This window comes from Andrena cerasifolii, chromosome 3, assembly GCF_050908995.1.
Source record: "Andrena cerasifolii isolate SP2316 chromosome 3, iyAndCera1_principal, whole genome shotgun sequence".
In the NCBI taxonomy this organism is placed as follows: Eukaryota; Metazoa; Arthropoda; class Insecta; order Hymenoptera; family Andrenidae; genus Andrena; species Andrena cerasifolii.
In genome coordinates, this window is record NC_135120.1 from 4,888,047 (window position 1) to 4,906,752 (window position 18,706).

General features: G+C 38.2%; 1 protein-coding gene across 1 annotated transcript in view; it reads left to right on the forward strand.

Annotated features, from left to right (window-relative positions):
* The first annotated feature begins 583 nt into the window (after window positions 1–583).
* The window catches only part of LOC143367016 (uncharacterized), a 92,099-nt gene continuing 73,976 nt past the window's right edge, over window positions 584–18,706 (forward strand). The window contains exon 1 of the mRNA XM_076808608.1: window positions 584–974. The gene's annotated coding sequence lies outside the window, so the exon portion shown is untranslated. The remainder of the gene's footprint in view (window positions 975–18,706) is intronic.

Below are 18,706 nucleotides of genomic sequence, written 5' to 3' on the forward strand. Positions count from 1 at the left end.
AAGGAACGTTTAATCATAATTATAAATTTTGTATTCATACCTTTCCGTTCATACAAAATTTCACATTTATTGCAACTTTAACGCGAATGCGCCACGTCTTCCTCTTATCCGATCAACCTCATCTTTTACGGGAATTACCTTCTTACCCAATGGAACAATTCTAGGGGGCAGCGTGAAAAAATCTTTCGAAAAAATATTCACTATGAGTAGCTAAGGTCCACTGTAATGTGCATAACGAAATGGGGGGAGGGGGTGTCGAATTATTCGATCCACTAAATCCGATGCGATTTCGCCCAGTAAGGGTCGATCCATCATAAATCCCATGTCGCGATCTGTAAACCAGGATCTCGAGGATGACAACGCGTTCGAGTTCCTCGGATGACGTCAGGCACCTCACGGAGTCAGATGACGAGCCGCGATGATGATCGCGTATGATGACGTTGGCGAGGCAAGGCAGGCCACAGCAAGGTAAGGCAACGCTGGCCTCAGGAGGAGGAAGAAATAACAGGAATCTCGTTTCGTTGGCTCTTGGTCGGCCAGTTCCTTCCAGCGCCTCGCGACGTCGACTTCGCGCGCGCGGCATGTCAACTGTGCTAGCTAGCAACTTCCTCCTCCTCGATCGGCCACGGGAAATGACAGTGACCCACTTGCTGGCCATGATCGCGCGCAGCACACGAAATTTATCTAATGCGACCTCTACCGCTCGCTAAACTCCGCTGAGTTCTTGTATCACGTGATTCGCCTCTCGGTATCGTCCGTGCGTAATTGTTGGTTCAAAATTTCTGCAGAAACGAAAAGAAATCTCGCAACGAGGTGTTGATTTATACCAGGGATCGAACAATGTGCGACTACGTGAATGGATGCTCTGAAACGTGTCTGAACGGATAAGTTAAGTATCGTTTCTAAGATGAATCATTGATGACTTCAATCGTCCTTGGTGCTACTTCACCGCTCATCGTCAGCCTAAGCTATTCGTAAGCAGTCGTAAAGACAAGATTTTTCTTGCACTCCTAAGAAAATTATTGTTATTCAGCCAAAATGCGTAGGCGATATTTGTGGTTAATTTTAAATACGGTAGTATGGCTGAACCTCGACATTTATGCATACATATGTATTATATTAAAAAATGGGCGTACTTTAATCTTTTTCGTAATAAAATCCTCAAGAATGACAATAGAAGCAACAATAATGACACTGACATTTAGAATGGAAATACTAAAAAGATAAAGGCAAACTTCTTACGTGGAAAAAAAAATTTCCAAGTTATTTCTAAATGGAAATCGTAATAGTAGGTACGTACATGCGACAGACGTCGACATCAATTTGCTCGACTTATTATCGCGACGCGCCAGATTTAGCGAGAACACTTGTTTCAATAAAGTCTATGTCAGCCGCTAATTCTGATTTTTACGCTGACGTTATTTATAATCACGAGTTTCCTGCACGCTCATACCTCTTGCAAGCGGCGCCCCCCCCCCCCCCCCACGTGACTAGTAAATCGCACGAGTTATTGGTCGGCTGTTCCAGTACGATTCCCGTAGAATTGCAACGTAATCGAAACTGGTGCCAGCCGCTTTCGTCGACACGTTCTACTTCGTTTCTTCCGCGTCCTTTCCGTGCTCGTGCTATGCGAGAGGATTACCTGCCGCAATGCAACAAATATGATTTTTGAGAATACGGTAAAATCACGATTATTTGAACCACCCAGGCACCATAATATTTACATAATCAAACGATGACGCCATAATATAGGAAGAAATATTCATTTCAATATTCCTTAGGTGTTCTGAGATTCTTTAGTGCAATTGCATCGGTATATTCTGAGTAAAAATAAGAATAAAACATGACTTAAAACGTAACTTTTGTTAGGAAAATACAAAATGTGAAAAAAACGTATAGAACTAATTTTCACAATTAATGAAGTATAGTGAAAGAATGAACAAATTATTGTGTTAATTGCTATTATTATTATTTCTATTAAAAAGTGAATGATTTTTCGTACTGAAGGTCGCCACTTCCCTGCCACTAAACCTTTGCTTACGTGGAACTTCAACGAGAAAGTTTAATACACCAGAATTAATACGTGCCATGAACTATAAAATCCGAAAAATTAATGGTGCATCCACTGAGAAGAACAAAATTCACTAAATATTTGCAGAGTAATAATAAATTCAATTTTTCAGTCATCTCACTACTTATTGTATTGACAAAAACAACAGACATTTTGAAATAAATTAGGTATAAATAGTAAGTGATTAATACGTATAAACTACAGTGTTTATAATCTAGAGACACTGTAACGTCTCGACGCCAAGTACATGTTCGACACCCTGTATATGTGTATGTCGACTGTCGGTGCCGTGTATCTTTACTCGTGACCTGGCTATTCCAACCTTACCTGAAACTTATTTCATTAATATCTCATCACGCCTGCAATATTTTCTAAATTTAAAGGCATTTTTTAATGTAAACCGCATATAACCTTACGAATTAGACCAAATTCAATAAAATCGGTCCACGCATGACAGAGATATCGTAATATGTTGTCATGTATCATACAAAAATGGTAAGATTTTTCTTCTGATTTTCCTGTAACCAAATTTTGTCGACATAATACGTATGCGCGTTACACGTACAGCTTCAGCCAAAAGAAACGAACACATGTTTCGTTCATCAATCGCTATCTTCACTATGCAATCTACTCCAAATTTTGACAGTTTACCGTCAAGTTATAACCTGGCGAGTGTCAAATAAGATAAGTTGTCAAAATTTGAGATGCCTTCTATTTTTTACAAATATGTATCGTTGTACCATTGAATTGAAACCAAAATGCAATCTCAAACACAAGTTTGTGTAGGGGAGAGTCCTGCAGTACCGACCGCTCTAAGTTTTTTTTATTACATCTTGCGGTAGAGTCGGTAATAAAAAATATATAAAAAAAAATTTGTGGTAAACGATTTTATTAAAAATGTAGTAAAAACTAAATTAAAAGCACTAAAAACTAAGAAACAATTATTTTCTTGTACTGCAATTTTGATGGTGTTAATATCATTTTAAATAAAATCGTGGGCCACGATGTTTCATAACAGGAGATGAATTACTTTAATACTTCAACTTCTGGTTACACATGGAGCCTCACGATTTTATTTAAAGTGATATTAACACCATCAAAATTGAAGTACAAGAAAATAATTATTTTTCAGTTTTTAGGTGCTTTTAATTTATACTTGAGCTCATTTTAGAAGGAACCTGGTGACCGACGAGGTTAGACCGATTCTACGCAGGTTGAAGCTCATTGGTGTCGGGAGAAGCCACTATTGGCTGCACCCCCACCAACGCTTTTTCGGAGGCAATGAGCTCATTCTACATGCGCGAAACGGGTTCCTTCTAAAAATGAACTCAAGTATAGTTTGTACTACATTTTTAATAAAATCGTTTAACATAAATTTTTTTTATGTATTTTTTATTTTCTAGTTTCTAGTGTTTTGTGAATTTACATTTCGCAGCTCAGACTTATTTACAAATATCTTTTATTGCTGTATACAGAGGATCGAAGCTGAATAAAATCGTTTAAAAATCAAAAATTCAAAAACGTGTTTGTAGTACAGATGGAACTTAATAAGAGGAGGGAAATTATTTTTGCGACATTTAATAATAAGAATTGATAATTCGCAAAAATAAAAAAGTTGTAATTTCTACGAAACGAAAAATTGTCATCCAGTAGCGACCAACTATTAAATTAGTAGATTTTTAGGTCTAAATGATTAACAATGTTAATAAAAAGGCATTTAATTGGTACAATACAAGATTCTTTTCAAATTTTATTTGTACAAACATCATAAGTATAATACTTAACTAATATTCTCCTGATCTGTGCATTCGACGTGTGCTCAACCTTCACATTCGGTACACTGCACCCAATTTTTGTCGAACGATTCCTTGCAAACAGAAAAGGGGCAAAAATTTTATTTAAATAAAATTTCGAATAACGAATAAAAAAATTAACTTTATTCATCGAATAAATTCTCGTCAAATAAAAAAGTTAACTTTGTCCATCGAATAAATTCTCATCGAATAAAAAAATTAACTGTATTCGTCGAATAATTTAAAGTTAAAGTAACTTTTATTTGACCCTTATTTAAATAATTTTTTATATAGTTAATTCCCAACTCTGCTTGCGAATAACACACTGGATAACTTCTTCATTAAATCCTAGCTTACTGTTTGTTAGGTTATCATACCTATCCTTATTTACTTTATTTTTTTGCTGACAGATTGAACTTACAGATAAGAAAAACTTGGTCTCTACTGGTTGACAGTCTGTTAGTCGGTACTGTACGACAGTTGGATGGTCGGTTGTGTACGACAAATACGGGGAAACATTTTAGATCATGGTATATTATGTACAAAAGATATCGCAAAACTAGGGCGTTTTAGTAAACTTAATAGACTAGAGATAGTATACATAATAGAACAAAATCATTTACTCACATGAGAAACAAAAGATTAGCTTTAAAAAATAGCTTTTAACCCACTGAATATCAACGGATGCGTTTAATGCCTCAGAACATCGAGAGCAATGGAGTAAACAATATGGCCCCGAAATAGGTTATAGAGAATTGTGATTTTCATTTGTTAATACAAATAAAGTGCTAATATCTGGTCGAAGAAGCGAGAACTAGCTTTGGTCGGTACTGCACTACTCTCCCCTATAATCAAACTGTTTTTTATTTGTGACTAAACTGAGGATTTTATGTATATGTGGGATAATCGAAGCGTAAAATGATGCTGTGACCTACACCAGGCTAGATAGGGTAAACGATATAGTAGTTGACCACCTAAGATCTTCAGTTTAATAAGTAACTCGAATTTTAAAAATCAAGTGTTGATATGACCGGCGGAAGGAGAAGTATCGTAGATGATTATAACACCAACGAAACTTTGAAAAATTAGTAGTTTCGATATTATGCTATTGTAAAGACACATAACTCAAAATTGTAGTTATTGACCGGTCGTTGCATAGTTGTTGACCGGTCCAGGTACAGTTGTTGGTAAATGTTTAGATTAGGGGAGTATTCTCCGATTTCAATGACCTTCGCATATGTTGTCAAGGTCATCATTCTGAGCAACATTTCCCTCTAAACTTTTCGGCGCTCGGCTTTGGTTTACGAGATATTTGCAAGAAACTTGGCATAATTGTACATTGAAATCTGCCTGTACAGACCACTGTTTCACATCCGACAGTATTAGTATTGTTTGTAAATTAATGTCTCTACTTGTTGATTATATGATAAATATTTATAAAATACGTGAATAAATATTCTAACCCCAAAAATGGTAAACCTGTCGAAAAGCTACCTCCTCATCGATTTCAATAACCTTGACATATGTTGTCAACATTTCCCTCTACATATACTTTTTGGCGGTTCGCCTTAGTTTCAGAGATATTAATAAAAAAACTTTCGGCATAATATATTGAAATCATAATCGAATCATATTTCATAACCGAAGGTATTAGTATTGGTTTGGGCTAGATTGGGGTGTGGGGGGGGGGGCCGCTTGCGGACGCATAAAGCATAGTAGCGAACCGATGTGAGTATGTGTTAAACTCGGTACTAATTCTAGTGTTAATTGTGGGTGAGGGCAAAGTGAATTGACCCCTTGCTTTACGCGCCCCCGCGCTTGCCTAACCCCAACCAATATTAATTCCGTCGGCAGTTCTAGTGTCAAGTAAAGTTTTTTGTAAATATCTCGTAAACCAAAGCTGAACGCCGAAAAGTTTAGAGGGAAATGTTATTCAGAATGATGACCTTGACAACATATGTGAAGGTCATTGAAATCGGTGAATCCTCCCCTAATCAAAATGTTTACCTTAAATCCATCTGTCACCATATCAAAATCAAAGACATATTGTCTTGGGGCAGGGTGAGTTTCATGCGCACCCTTCACGACGTATGCCGTGCACTTTGCCGCGGTCTCATTGGTTTCTCATTCGCTTTTTTTTTATTCTTAGATTTCTCTCTCACCTGCTCTTTCTTTTTTTCCTCTTCTTCTTCTTCTCTTTGCATCTCTTAGCCTCTTTCCTTTTCTTCTTTTGCTTTATTTTCTTCTTTTTTCATCAAGCGCCTTTCACCTCCGAATTATCGTACCGATCCCCGGACCAATGAAACATGAGAAATCATCGGAGGTGCATACACGAAACCATATAAAAACAGGGCACATTGCCCCGTGCCTCGAAAGATCTAAATCAATTTTCATCGCGGTCTTTGAGCACGAAAATTACGAGTGGTCACTAACTGTATTAGTGTGCATTCGTCGAACCAGTTATTGGAATACCCCCCCCCCCCCAAAAAAAACAGCATAATCACGTTCGCCACGACTGGACGTATGACGAATGTTAACATCGGGCCCTTGTCACCTACTGTGATCAATGGCATTCACGGTAAACAAAAGAATTGAACAATGATTATACAGTCATTAAACAAGTCGCCGCTCTGAAGATACCCGCTAAAGCTGCGTATTCCCCTGTGCATTCGCCCCGAATGTGCATTCGGCGCGCACCAATTTTTTGCTCGATCAGTGTTCGGCGCGCGATCGGGGCACGGCGCGCGTTCGGCACGCGGCGCGGGTTCGGTGCTCGGCGCGCATTCGGGGATCGTGCAGTGTTCGTTCACAACAGTCCCCATAAGCACCGATCCGAAGAACGAGAAGAAAAATCATGGATGAAAATATTGCAATAGCTAGTGCTAGTTTCATCGTGTTATATACATTGCTTAAAAAAAATGATAAAAAGAAGAAACGTTGGTGCACGAAGAAAATATATACTAGCAGGTGCAACGAAACATTTCTACGGGATTTAAATGCTGAAGTAGGAAGTAACTTTATTCTTTATCGTATCGATATGGAAGTGACACCAATGGCTTCCTGACGTTCTCCCGATTAAAATCATACCAAATGTCATGTAAATCGGACTATTTTCAACGAAGTTAGCTTGAAATTATGCAAATCAATTTTTCATGTAATTTCCTTCATTATGCTCCGAATTGCGTCGTTCTTGGTGTTAGTTTCATCGGCGAAACATAATGAATCGATTGGCACCGTTTTCGCAGAGATCTGATGAGAAATGCGGAGACGGGAGATTTCGCAATTCTTAATAGGTACTCCAACCTCTTCGAGGGTTGAAATCCATAAATTAGGGGAGGCACCACGGGGGGTTGACCTCGTCACGGTTGACCAGGCGCCATCTCTTTGAACTGGCGCACCGTGAGAATCACCCTGTAGATTATCACGTACCCTGTCGCACTTTTTCGAGTTTCAACATCTCCAACGAAGTCTGAGTCACAGTATGCGATTACTTTGTCTTCATCTACGTTCGAGCATATGAGGGTTCATGTCCTTTGGTATCATTCAGATACCTCATTATTCTCTTCGTATCCATTATTCGTTGATTAGTTGGTTTCTCTACATATCTGCTGCAGTAGTTCACAGCAAATCCTATATCTGGACGGGTTTTGTTTGATAAATACAGTAGACTTCCTATTGTTTCTCTGTAGGGATATTTATCGTTTGCTTTTTCATCTATTCCCTCAGCCTTATAGAGTGGTGTACCAACCGCTTTGCTTTTTTCATCCCGTATTTGATTCATACCTTATCCGTATAGTTTTCCTGTGTTAATTTCAATTTATCTTCTGTTCTGTTCATTTCCATTCCAAGGAACGTCTTTGGTTCTTCGACCACAGTGATTTCAAATTCAGTCCTGAGTTTCTTGACTAGTTTTCTTATCTCCTGAATATTTTCTCCTACTATGATTTCGTCGTCTACGTATATTGCTAAATATAAAGAATTGTTATTAGTTTTAAACATGCATTGTTCCGATGTCAGTTGTACCAAACCTTCTTGTTTCAGAAACTTTGTCAGTTTCAAGTTCCAATTTGCCGGAGCCTGCTTTAACCCGTACAGGGCTCTTTGCAGTTTGCAGACTTTATCTCCTATTTTATAACCTTCTGGTGGTAGCATATAGATATCCTCATTCAAATCGCCGTGCACAAAAACAGTTTTTACATCAAAGGACACAATTGAATATTTTCTTTTGTTATCCAATCCAAGCAACACTTTCAGACTGCTACTGTTCACCACTGGGCTGAACGTGTTTTCATAGCCCAGTCCATATCTTTGTTCACATCCTCTAATTACAAGCCTTGCCTTATATTTTCCGTCATCCTTCACTTTGAAAATCCACCTCGAGCTCAAGGGTTTTCTTTTTCCCAGTTCTGACTTTTCAACTAACTTCCAAGTTTGGTTTTTCGTCAGGGATGTATTTTCCTCATTGATTGCTTTCTTCCAGTTTTCTCGATCAGGTCCTGTAACAGCTTCTGTGTAGGTTAGGTATACATAATCATCAAATCTTACTGGACGTTTTCTTTTCCTGATGGATCTTCTGAGTGGCGTTTCATTTTGTTCGTCATCGGTTCCTTGATTGGTATTTTGTGGTTCTTCAGTGATGGTTTCTTCATCGTCAGTGATCTCAGGTTCTTCAGTGATGGTTTCTTCATCGTCAGTGATCTCAGGTTCTTCAGTGATGGTTTCTTCATCATCAGTGGTCTCAGGTTCTTCAGTGATGGTTTCTTCATCATCAGTGGTCTCAGGTTCTTCAAAGTTGTTTTCTTCCACGTGTAGATCCATATCTTCTCTCAGAATTATTTCGGCCTTTTTTTCTTCTTGTTCATCGATGAGATTCTTGTTTCTGAATTGCACGTCTCTGGCAATTATGACTTTTCCCTTTTCTTCGTCCCATAATCGGTATGCGTTTGATGCATAACCTACAAACCAAACATTTCTTAACCCTCGGATCCAGCTTCTTCAGTTGGCCTAGGATTTTAGCAAATGCTTCACTGCCGAATATCTGCAATCTTGATAAATCAGGCTTTCGATTAACCACATTTCTATTGGTGTCACTTTTAATTTTTCTGTCGGACTGTGGTTGATCAGATATACTGCTGTATAGACCGCTTCACCCCACATATGTTTCTTCATTTTCGAGCCATACAACATTGCTCTTGCTCTATCAAGGATGGTTCGATTCATTCTTTCTGCCGAACCGTTCAACTGCGGTGTGTATGGTACAGTGTTGCCTAGTACGATTCCTTTTTTATTTAGTCAATTCCTCAGTCTTTCGTTTGTGTATTCTCCTCCGTTGTCGCATCTTATTTTACTGACTCTCGTGTTCATTTTGGCTTCTACTCTCCTCACATAGGTTTTAATTGCATCTGTAACTTCAAACTTATGTTTTAATAAGCATACCTCTGTATAGTGTGAGTAGTCATCTATTGTCGTAAGAATGTATCTCTTTCCATCCTATGTTCGTAGTTCAATCGGGCACAGATCAGTGTGAATTATTTCTAACAATCTCGCAGCTTTAGTTCTTTCTGTTTTGAAAGGAGTTCTAGCTTGTTTGGCCTCCAAAAAAGTGCCACAGGTCTCCATGGTGCTGATTTCCTTTTCGAGAGTTTCATGCCTGTCGACATGTCTAGTAATGTTCCCACGTTTGACATCTCCAGATGTCCCAGACGTTTATGCCAGTCTCGCACGATGAAGTTTTTGTTTGTAGCTGCAAGTGACATATTATCATTTTTCCGGTTCAACTTAATTTCATACAAACCAGTTTCAGTTTTAGTCCCTTTCAAAACAGTCTTTCCAACTTTTTCAATTTTTACAGCGTGATTCTCAAACAGCACATTTCCACCCTTTTCTGTTATTGCATTAACGGATATTAGGTTCGTCCCCAATTCAGGCACGTACAGGACATTCTTCAGTGTGCATTCTTCAAATTGTACAGATCCCCTTCCAACTGCTGTCATTTGTTCGTTCGTCTTGGTTACACCTATCTTGGAATTAATCTAAACCAAGTCTTTATCCCACTTTTGTTATTGGTCATGTGAGATGTTGTTCCAGAATCAACTATCCATTGATTTGATTCAGTAACGTTACTCGTCAAGAAGGAGAGTCCGCCCCTCTTGGTCTTGTCAATTTTATTTCTGAAGAAACAATCCTCTTCTGTGTGATTTTTTTTTGTTACATATTTCCCCATTTGTGTTACTTTAGTATTTGTTGGTTTTATACAGTCTTTTGCGAAGTGACCGGTTTTATTGCACGTAAAGCATTTCCACATTTTATTTGACTCTATATTTCTGCTGTCGCAGTGTCTCGCTATGTGACCTGCCGAGTTGCACTTATAGCATTTTCTTTCTACTTCATTTTCGGCTTTCGGCTTCATTTTTTACACGTTGTTCCTGTGCTAGTAACTTCGCTATTAAATTCTCTGTGGCTTTATTTGTGTCAGACGTTGATTCCCAAGCATTAATAAAATGTTTGTACTGTGGTGGTAGGGCCGTTAGTATTTTGGACATGAGTAAACTATTTTCACCGTCATCCATTTTCTGGCCTAATGCTTCTAGTTTATGTGTGATATTCTGTAGTTTACTCACGTGAGATACAACGTCCATATTCTTATCATATGCAAACGAGAATAAGTCTTGCATTAATCTACATTTTTGTTGGCTACTGTTCTTTTCATAAATCGACGACAACTTCCTCCACATTTCATATGCAGTCAAACAGCCTAAGACATGCATCAGCGGTTTCTTATCTATCGTTGTTACGATGTACTTTTGTGCTTTGGTATTTTTCCTTATCCGTAACTAAGGTCGTGTTCAGATATATTGGCCGGTGAGTTTCGTGAGGGGTATTGAAGATAACCGTTTACCTAGTTTCAAATCTTTCCATTGTATTGCAATGGTGTTGCGCTATAGCTAATGAGAGTGGAGAGATGTTTTTGTTTTTCCCTGCTGAGGTCGAGGAAGCTCGCCTTGTGCTGTACAGAGTCGGTAGTATACTTGTCGAGTGAGCAACACCGCCTATAAAGCCCACTGTATTTTTCCTTAACGGTCTACATTTCAATCCAAGATTGTTTTTCGTTCTTCAAATATAGTCATTTTATACAATAAAATCTTAACAGGGGTATTCTCCCACCATTCCGCTTGCCTGCTCGGTGCTCCTTTTCTCAACGTTCTCACTGTCTCTCGGGCTAGGCCTGCTCGTCGCGCGGTGGGGATTCGGTGCCCGTGAGGTACGTAACACGCAGCAAAGCATTCCCACCACTTTCTCGTTTCTTCCTTGCTCTCGTTCCATCTCGCTCTCGCCATCGCAGAACAAGAGCGAGTCAGAAGTGGTGGAGATATCGCCAAGCTCCTAACGTGTAGGCCAAACCGAGTTCTTAGCGTAGAAATACATACATCAGAATAGGTGTGCGTTAGGTCCGAAAAATTCAGGAGCTTTATTGGTCAGAACATTGATTCTTTCTCGATAGCTTCATCTCGTATTGGTTTACGCATACAACTATTACGCTAACAATAAGAATAAATAACAGCCACACGGCTACGTTCAGACGGAGCCGAGCAGGATTCCCGATACCCCACCATACCCTTCGGGGGCCACGCAACTCCAACTGACAAATCCACGATCGTCAGATGGTGGTGGCTGATTTCTCCTCGCGAAATCAAACTCACCGGCCAATGCATCTGAACACGACCTTAGGTAACTGCTGAGGCAGACGTGCTGACACAGTGATCGATAATGCTTCTCCATAAGAGCGGTGCTTAGGATCAGGCCGCCGCGGTGGATCGTGTCTAGGAAATCCTACCTTTAGAGGTCGTCACCGTGTCACTCTCGCACTGATAGCCGCCATCCAGCTGGTCGGGGTCATGCTGCCCATTACTTGTATACGATAACCAAAAGGATTTTAGAGCGGTTTCCCTTCCCAGACGCAAGCTCGAAAAACGGTTTGAAAGCGGTGTATGGAAAAAATTCTTCATACGCAACACTGTAATTATGAATGGAAAAAAATTATAATTACTGCAACAAATTAACATGAACTGTGATTGAATTAATGAAGAACAGTAAAAAAGGAACGCCGCACAATAACCCTGGGAATTCGAACCCACGTCCAAATAACGTCGTATGATGCTACGGCGGAGCACTCAACCTGTGCACCAATATCATCATTGCCTGGGACCGGGGTGGGCAACCCGCGGCCCGTTCCCCAATTTGCCTATTCTGCTGAGCTGTAGGAGAACATATTTGATTCCTATACTCTACACTGACAGCTTGCAAGCCGCACAGAGCTCTTGTTCCTACATAGCTGATATTGCTGATGGTGGGGGGAACCAACTGACAGATAGTGGGCATTGCGCGCCCCCCAGTGAGGAACAAATTTCTCAGCCCGGGTCTAGGAAATACATACTTAACCTTTAGAGGGCCGGGATTTTTTTATTGAAATTGTAAATTTTATTTACTTAAAATTTATGCATATATACCACCAAAATGGCAGGCGAAGTATCCAAATTCTTAGGTGGCCACTATAGTGGCCAGCCCGGCCCTCTAAACGTTAAGAATGTTAGAGACGATGCAATTGTAACTGTTAACCTCTTGTTAAGTATTACTCATCTGCTTGCAAAAACTGATACTAGCATATTTGACTTGATATGCGCTACAACCTGGTAAAAATTCATTAAGAGCATGCGCCTGTTTTGGTGTGCTCTGCTTGCAATACATTTCAAGCCGTATCTATTTTTCCTTCAGGTGCTTCGCGTTTCTGTGAACGGCATTTGTTTAAAAAAAAGACGAAGGATTCAGAAACCTTGAGCCCTTGATCTCAACAATCGATAAGGAAAGATCACACTTCGACTGAACATTCGATATCCTATTATTTGTTGGGGTTTAAAAAAATATGTATTTTATATTACGTCCCTCTGTGCCAATCTTTGCCGTACCCTCCTCATACCCAACTGCGTCGTTTTTAGTTTCATTTTATTAGAAAAATCTGACAAATGCAATGCAGATGTTTGCATAATGATAAAAATATTTAAAAAATATTTTTTCATTAGAGGATACTGCATATTAATGCCCCGTTTATTCCTTTTAAGTGCCAACCAACGGGTCGCTAGCTTCTGAATAATTTCAGAAGCAGGGTGAATAGTGATACCTATGTTCCCATATTTAAAAGAGGGATAAGAATAGACGAAATACTGTATTGCAGTGTATTATAAAGAAACAGTCGAAGGTCTTAAGTGTAAACGTTGTTAAACGTTTATAAGACCGACTTGAAAAATCCGATGTTACCATATTGTATGGAAGAAAGAAAGTCAAAAAGCATGTATGTAGGTATTTAGAAGGGTTATATAAAATTTTTAATAGTTCAACAGCAGGTGAATCAATTGAATTCCAAGGAGGCTCCAAGTAAGTATAAAGTTTAAAGACACTTATTCTTCTTCGACATATAAAAGAATTAATTGCAGCTGTAAATAGACCCTACTAATAATCCCACTAAATATAAAAAAACTAATGAAATAACTTTTTTCCCATTTGGAACTAGAATTGTTATTTTTTGATCCGTCAGGTACCCGGGTACCCGGACATTACCGGGGACAACTTCAAGCAATTGAATATAGTATTGTCTGTGACTGACTATGGTATAGTCTGATGTTAGCCAAAAATGATCGAACAATACCACATTTAATAGCTTGAAGTTATTCCGGGTAGCCGGGTACCCGACGGGTCAAAAAGTAACAGTTCTACTTGGAACCATAATTCAATTTTCAGTGTATACATACAACTAAGACTATACGACTGTTTATTACGCGATTGTATTTATATAATATTTATGCTAAAAATTTATGGAAATGAGTAGGTATACACGGCTCAAACGATTGTGGCCGTCGAGATTTGATAGTGATGGTTGGCATTTTTTTCGTCGTTCACACTTCTACAGTCGTTTGTGAACATGGTTCAGGGCACTGCCAAGCCAGATGATTTATTTACTTCGGATATTTCAAATTCACCATTTGCGATTCATCGTTTTTATTTTCATTGAACTGAGGTCACTAAGATAAGAATGATGTACGTGACTCAACGGAAATTGAATGCAGAAATATTTAATTTTATAATGCAAATGCAATATTAAAGTTGATGCACTGGAGTTATTCTTTGCGTCAGTCACCAGTTGCTAATAAAGCACCAACGAAACACCAACTACTCGCGGTTGGCGATGAGCATTAAATTATTATGACTTTCATAAAGTTCAAATGGCGGGGGTTCAACCACAGTCAAATTTCCACACAAACGAATAAATAAATAAAGAAAGAGAGTAGTGTAATAATGAAAATAACGGAATCGCGTGTTAATTGGAGAGGTGGGGTTAGGAAAATTGAATACTGAAATAAGTAATGTTTCTTCTTGTATTAAAAATGTATCACACTTACTTAGTAAAAACGTGTAGGACAAAGGAATACGTACTTATTACAAACTCTATCTCTTACTTACTACAATCATTTGAGCTTGTGTACAAATTGTGTTTCTATGAAAATCTATTAATAAACGAAATTAAGCAACATATTTCTTGAAATTAGTCGTAATATTCGGAACTTTTTAATTTTTTAATTTTTCCGGTAACATTTAATTTTAATTCTTATCACTCGTAACATTATAATTTTTTTTTTAGACAGATATGAATCGGTAACTCTGGATGTGATACGAAAATAGGAAGGACACCCGCGACTAATCGAGAATGGGGGTCGCGCTTAAATTACGTAAGTCTTTTTGGGAGCAGGGGGTTGCGAATTTCTTACGTTTTTGTACAAGATTGGAGGAGAGTCAGGTAGCGTCATACATACAATTTTTTAACCTAATTTTTAATATGACTAACCTAAAATACGATGTTTTATGGCACACACGTTAGATAATTTTGTTTTAAATAGTGAAAAAATTGGCGCATGGAAGTTCTGCGCAATGAAAAAAATCTGTGTATCTTACGAGATCAGAACACAGGAGCAAAAGATGCATATAGATATTTGAGAGCCAGGTGGATACTGACGAAAGCACAGAAAATAATTCCCCGAAAACCAATTCACTTCTTATTATAGAATCAGTTGGGGATTAGATCGAAAATCCATGCCCAACCGACAAACTATAAGCCCATATTATAATTCTAACTGTTATTACAATTTAAATTTTATTAATATAATCAATACGTTAATTTACTCGATTATTCAGACATGTTTCTAAAAAGAATAAATACAAATTCTATCATTAATGTTCTAGAAATTAAATTTTAGTTTCAACATCCCGAGATCGAGTTAAACGAATTATATAAATCTTTAAAAGAATATTAATGACTGAAAAAATGCAATGTAAAGAATATTTGAGGAAAGTTCCCTATATTAGACCACTTAAGACAGTCCCTTCACAAATCGAAAATGTGTTTATAGTTTTGAGCAGAAAAATTTCAGAACAATTTCAGGGTTGTAATTGATACATAAATCTAATAAAACAGAGTGAAGCACTATGTGCTTGGTTACAAAAAATATTTTCAAACTACCGACAATGACCCGATCTAGGAAACTGGATTCCTAATTTCGACCACAGATTTAAGGTAATTATTTAGAAGTTTTCCATCCTCACCGATTTCAATGATTTTTGGTTATGTTGTCGGGGACACGATTCTGAACAACTTTTTCCTATACATGTTACCGCCGCTCGACCTTCGTTTCCGAGATATTTGCGAAAAACTTCTTTTGACTTATTCCGACGCAACGCATTCCACTTTCCAATTTGTCCCGGGTATTAGTATTGGTTGCGGCTAGATTAGCGTGGGGGCGCGTAAAGCATGATAGCGAACCGATATGATCGGAGTGTTGACGGGCGTCCGCAAGTTTCTGGTTCAAATCTCTAAACTCACATCAGTTCGCTATTATGCTTTACGCGCCTCCCGCACTAATCTAGCCCCAACCAATACTAATACCCGGAACAAGTTGAAAAGTGGAATGCGTTGCGTCGGAATAAGTCAACAGAAGTTTTTCGCAAATATCTCGAAAACGAAGGTCGCGCGGCAGTAACATGTATAGGAAAAAGTTGTTCAGAATCTTGTTCTTGATAACATATCCAAAAATCATTGAAATCGGTGAGGATAGGAAACTTCTAAATAATTACCCAAAATAACTCTAAAAAGCATTTTACAGCACACTGACAATGAGATAGCCATCGGTTGCTATCAGACCGGCAATTTATGCAATCGTAATAATTGGTATTACAACCATTAGTACAGCTCAAATGAACCTATGTGTATGAACATACAGTGACTCAAATTAATATTCGGACACTTTTTAAAATCGCATAACTTTTTTAGAATTGGTCCAAACAAATTGAGTTTTTTTGAGAAGCTAGAAGGATTAGTTTGCTAACTGACGCGTTTCGTCGTTTGGAAAAAAAAATGTATTTGGTTGGAATAGCGAAAAGAATAGTAAAGGTCGATTTTTAAACTTTTTTTTGTGAGTTTGTAATGAAAATTAAAAAAAAAACCGTTTGTAGATTGCAGTAAGTTGTATACGTACCTAAAATTTCATCAAAATCGGTTAACGTTGTTCCAAGCTATAAACGTTTAAAGATCTCAGAATAAGGTCGAGAATCGCTGATTTCGGGAATTTTCCTTATTCTGATATCTTTAAACGTTTATAGCTCGGAACAACGTTAACAGTTTTTGATGAAATTTTAGGCATGTATACAACTTACTGCAATCAACAAACGGTTTTTTTTTTTAATTTTCATCACAAGCTCACAAAAAACAATTTAAAAATCGACCTTTACTATTCTTTTCGCTATTCCAACCAAATACACTTTTTTTCCAAACGACGAAACGCGTCAGTTAGCAAACTAATCCTTCTAGCTTCTCAAAAAAACTCAAGTTGTTTGGACCAATTTTAAAAAAGTTATGCGATTTTAAAAAGTGTCCGAATATTAATTTGAGTCACTGTATATCTTTCCAAAAAAGACACTGAAACCACTCTTCTCCCAAAAGTTATGGGCCATAACTGATTCCGCAAATGCAGACAAACAAACAACACAAAGGCATTCTTCATCCTCTTCTTCACTTGAAGAATTATGTACCATAATCTGTCCCATTTTCCATATTTTCCCCGCTGTAATCATATTTCATCCTTAAGAAAGAAAGAAAGAAAGTAAAAACCATTGGCTGGTTCAATTTAAGAAACTAACCCAATTTTAACGTTTATCCTACTATCCTACTAATATAATAACTGCGAAAGTGTGTTTGAATGTTTGTTAGTCAGTCACGTCGCAACTATGCAACGAATCTCTCTGAAATTTGGTATACACGTAGTCTAGGACCGGGAATAATACATAGGATACTTTTTATCTCGATTGATTGCGTAGTTCGTGTAGGAGAAAAAGTATACAGTATACATGTACTCGCAAAGAGCCCGGCCAGACCTACGCATGAAGACCTTGGCGCTATCCCCACTACTTCTGTCTCACTCCCGTCCCGCAAAGACGAGAGCGAGATGGAGCGAGAACATGTAAGAGGGAGTGAAAGCGACCGGGGAACGGTACGAGAAAGACAACGCATCGATACTTCGTCCCGCTCCATCTCTCGGACGCCTAATATTCCATCTCTCGTGTGCGCTATAGTCCGGTCAAAATAGACATTCAAGGTTGCATTAATTCCCATAAAGCTGAAATTTGGTACGAATGTTTGGAATACCATTATAAATGAAGTGTGAAAAGTCCCCATCGATCCCGCGTGTGCAAAAAATTTTATTCAAGGTCAAAGTTCGCAAAAATGGGTTTTTCGCGTTTTTCAGCCAAACGGTAAGTTTTATCATAAAAATAGTTCAGACAAAAATTGTAGTTCGTGTAATTGTCTATAAAAATTGTTTCTACACTTTTTTTCGTAAGACTCGCCGTTTCTGAGATATAATCGTTCAAAAAGTTGAAAAAGCTGTGTTCTTCATAATATGCACACGTTTCCACGCCACCTGTGAGGTAGTGTACTTGACGCGTTTTTTTTTTAACGTGGTTTCCCCGATAGGCCTATTCCACGAACTATTGTAATCCTGTTTAATTCAACATACTATACTATTTAATAATGAAAAATGGAAATTGTTAAAAATAATCGAAGCGGTGTGAATTCTAATGCATGGGAGTAAATTATTCGTCTGATTCATAACCATCAAATACTTCTGCTTCCTCTTGTTCTTGTTCTTCTTGTTCTTCGTCTTCTCGTTCTTCTTCTTCTACTTCTTCCTGCTGAGTGCAAATAAATCCTTCCAAGAGCGATGCATCAGATGTCTCCTCGCTGATGTCGTATGAATCTCCTTCAGATAGCGATTCAACATTGGAACACGACTGGCCTTGACAATTTGTACATGCTAATGAACAAAACAATCCAACTTTTTTGCAGCCACATTTAGCATTACATCCCTTTTTACAATTGCAAAAAATTGTGTTGAGGAGTTTTTCCGGTGCAGGTGGGAGTAAAGTCTGGATTGGTTCCAATGTATTGCCGATCAACTTCCAACCCCAGTCTTTTGGATCTAGTTGATTACCAAGCCACACTTGGACTTGATAATATACCCGAAATAGATGTTGTTGGGCAGATGCCGAGGTTGGAGGAAGACAAGCTAATTGCACTCGTTTTTTGTTACGAGTATTTTTTACAAAACACACATAGCGGAACTTATCTAAGCAGGTCATTTTTTTTGGAGCTCCGTAGATGGAAAGAAGAAAGCGAATTCCGTTGGTGATTACTTCTTGTGCTGCTTCGTACATCATTGTATCATTATAAGATGCGCACAAACCG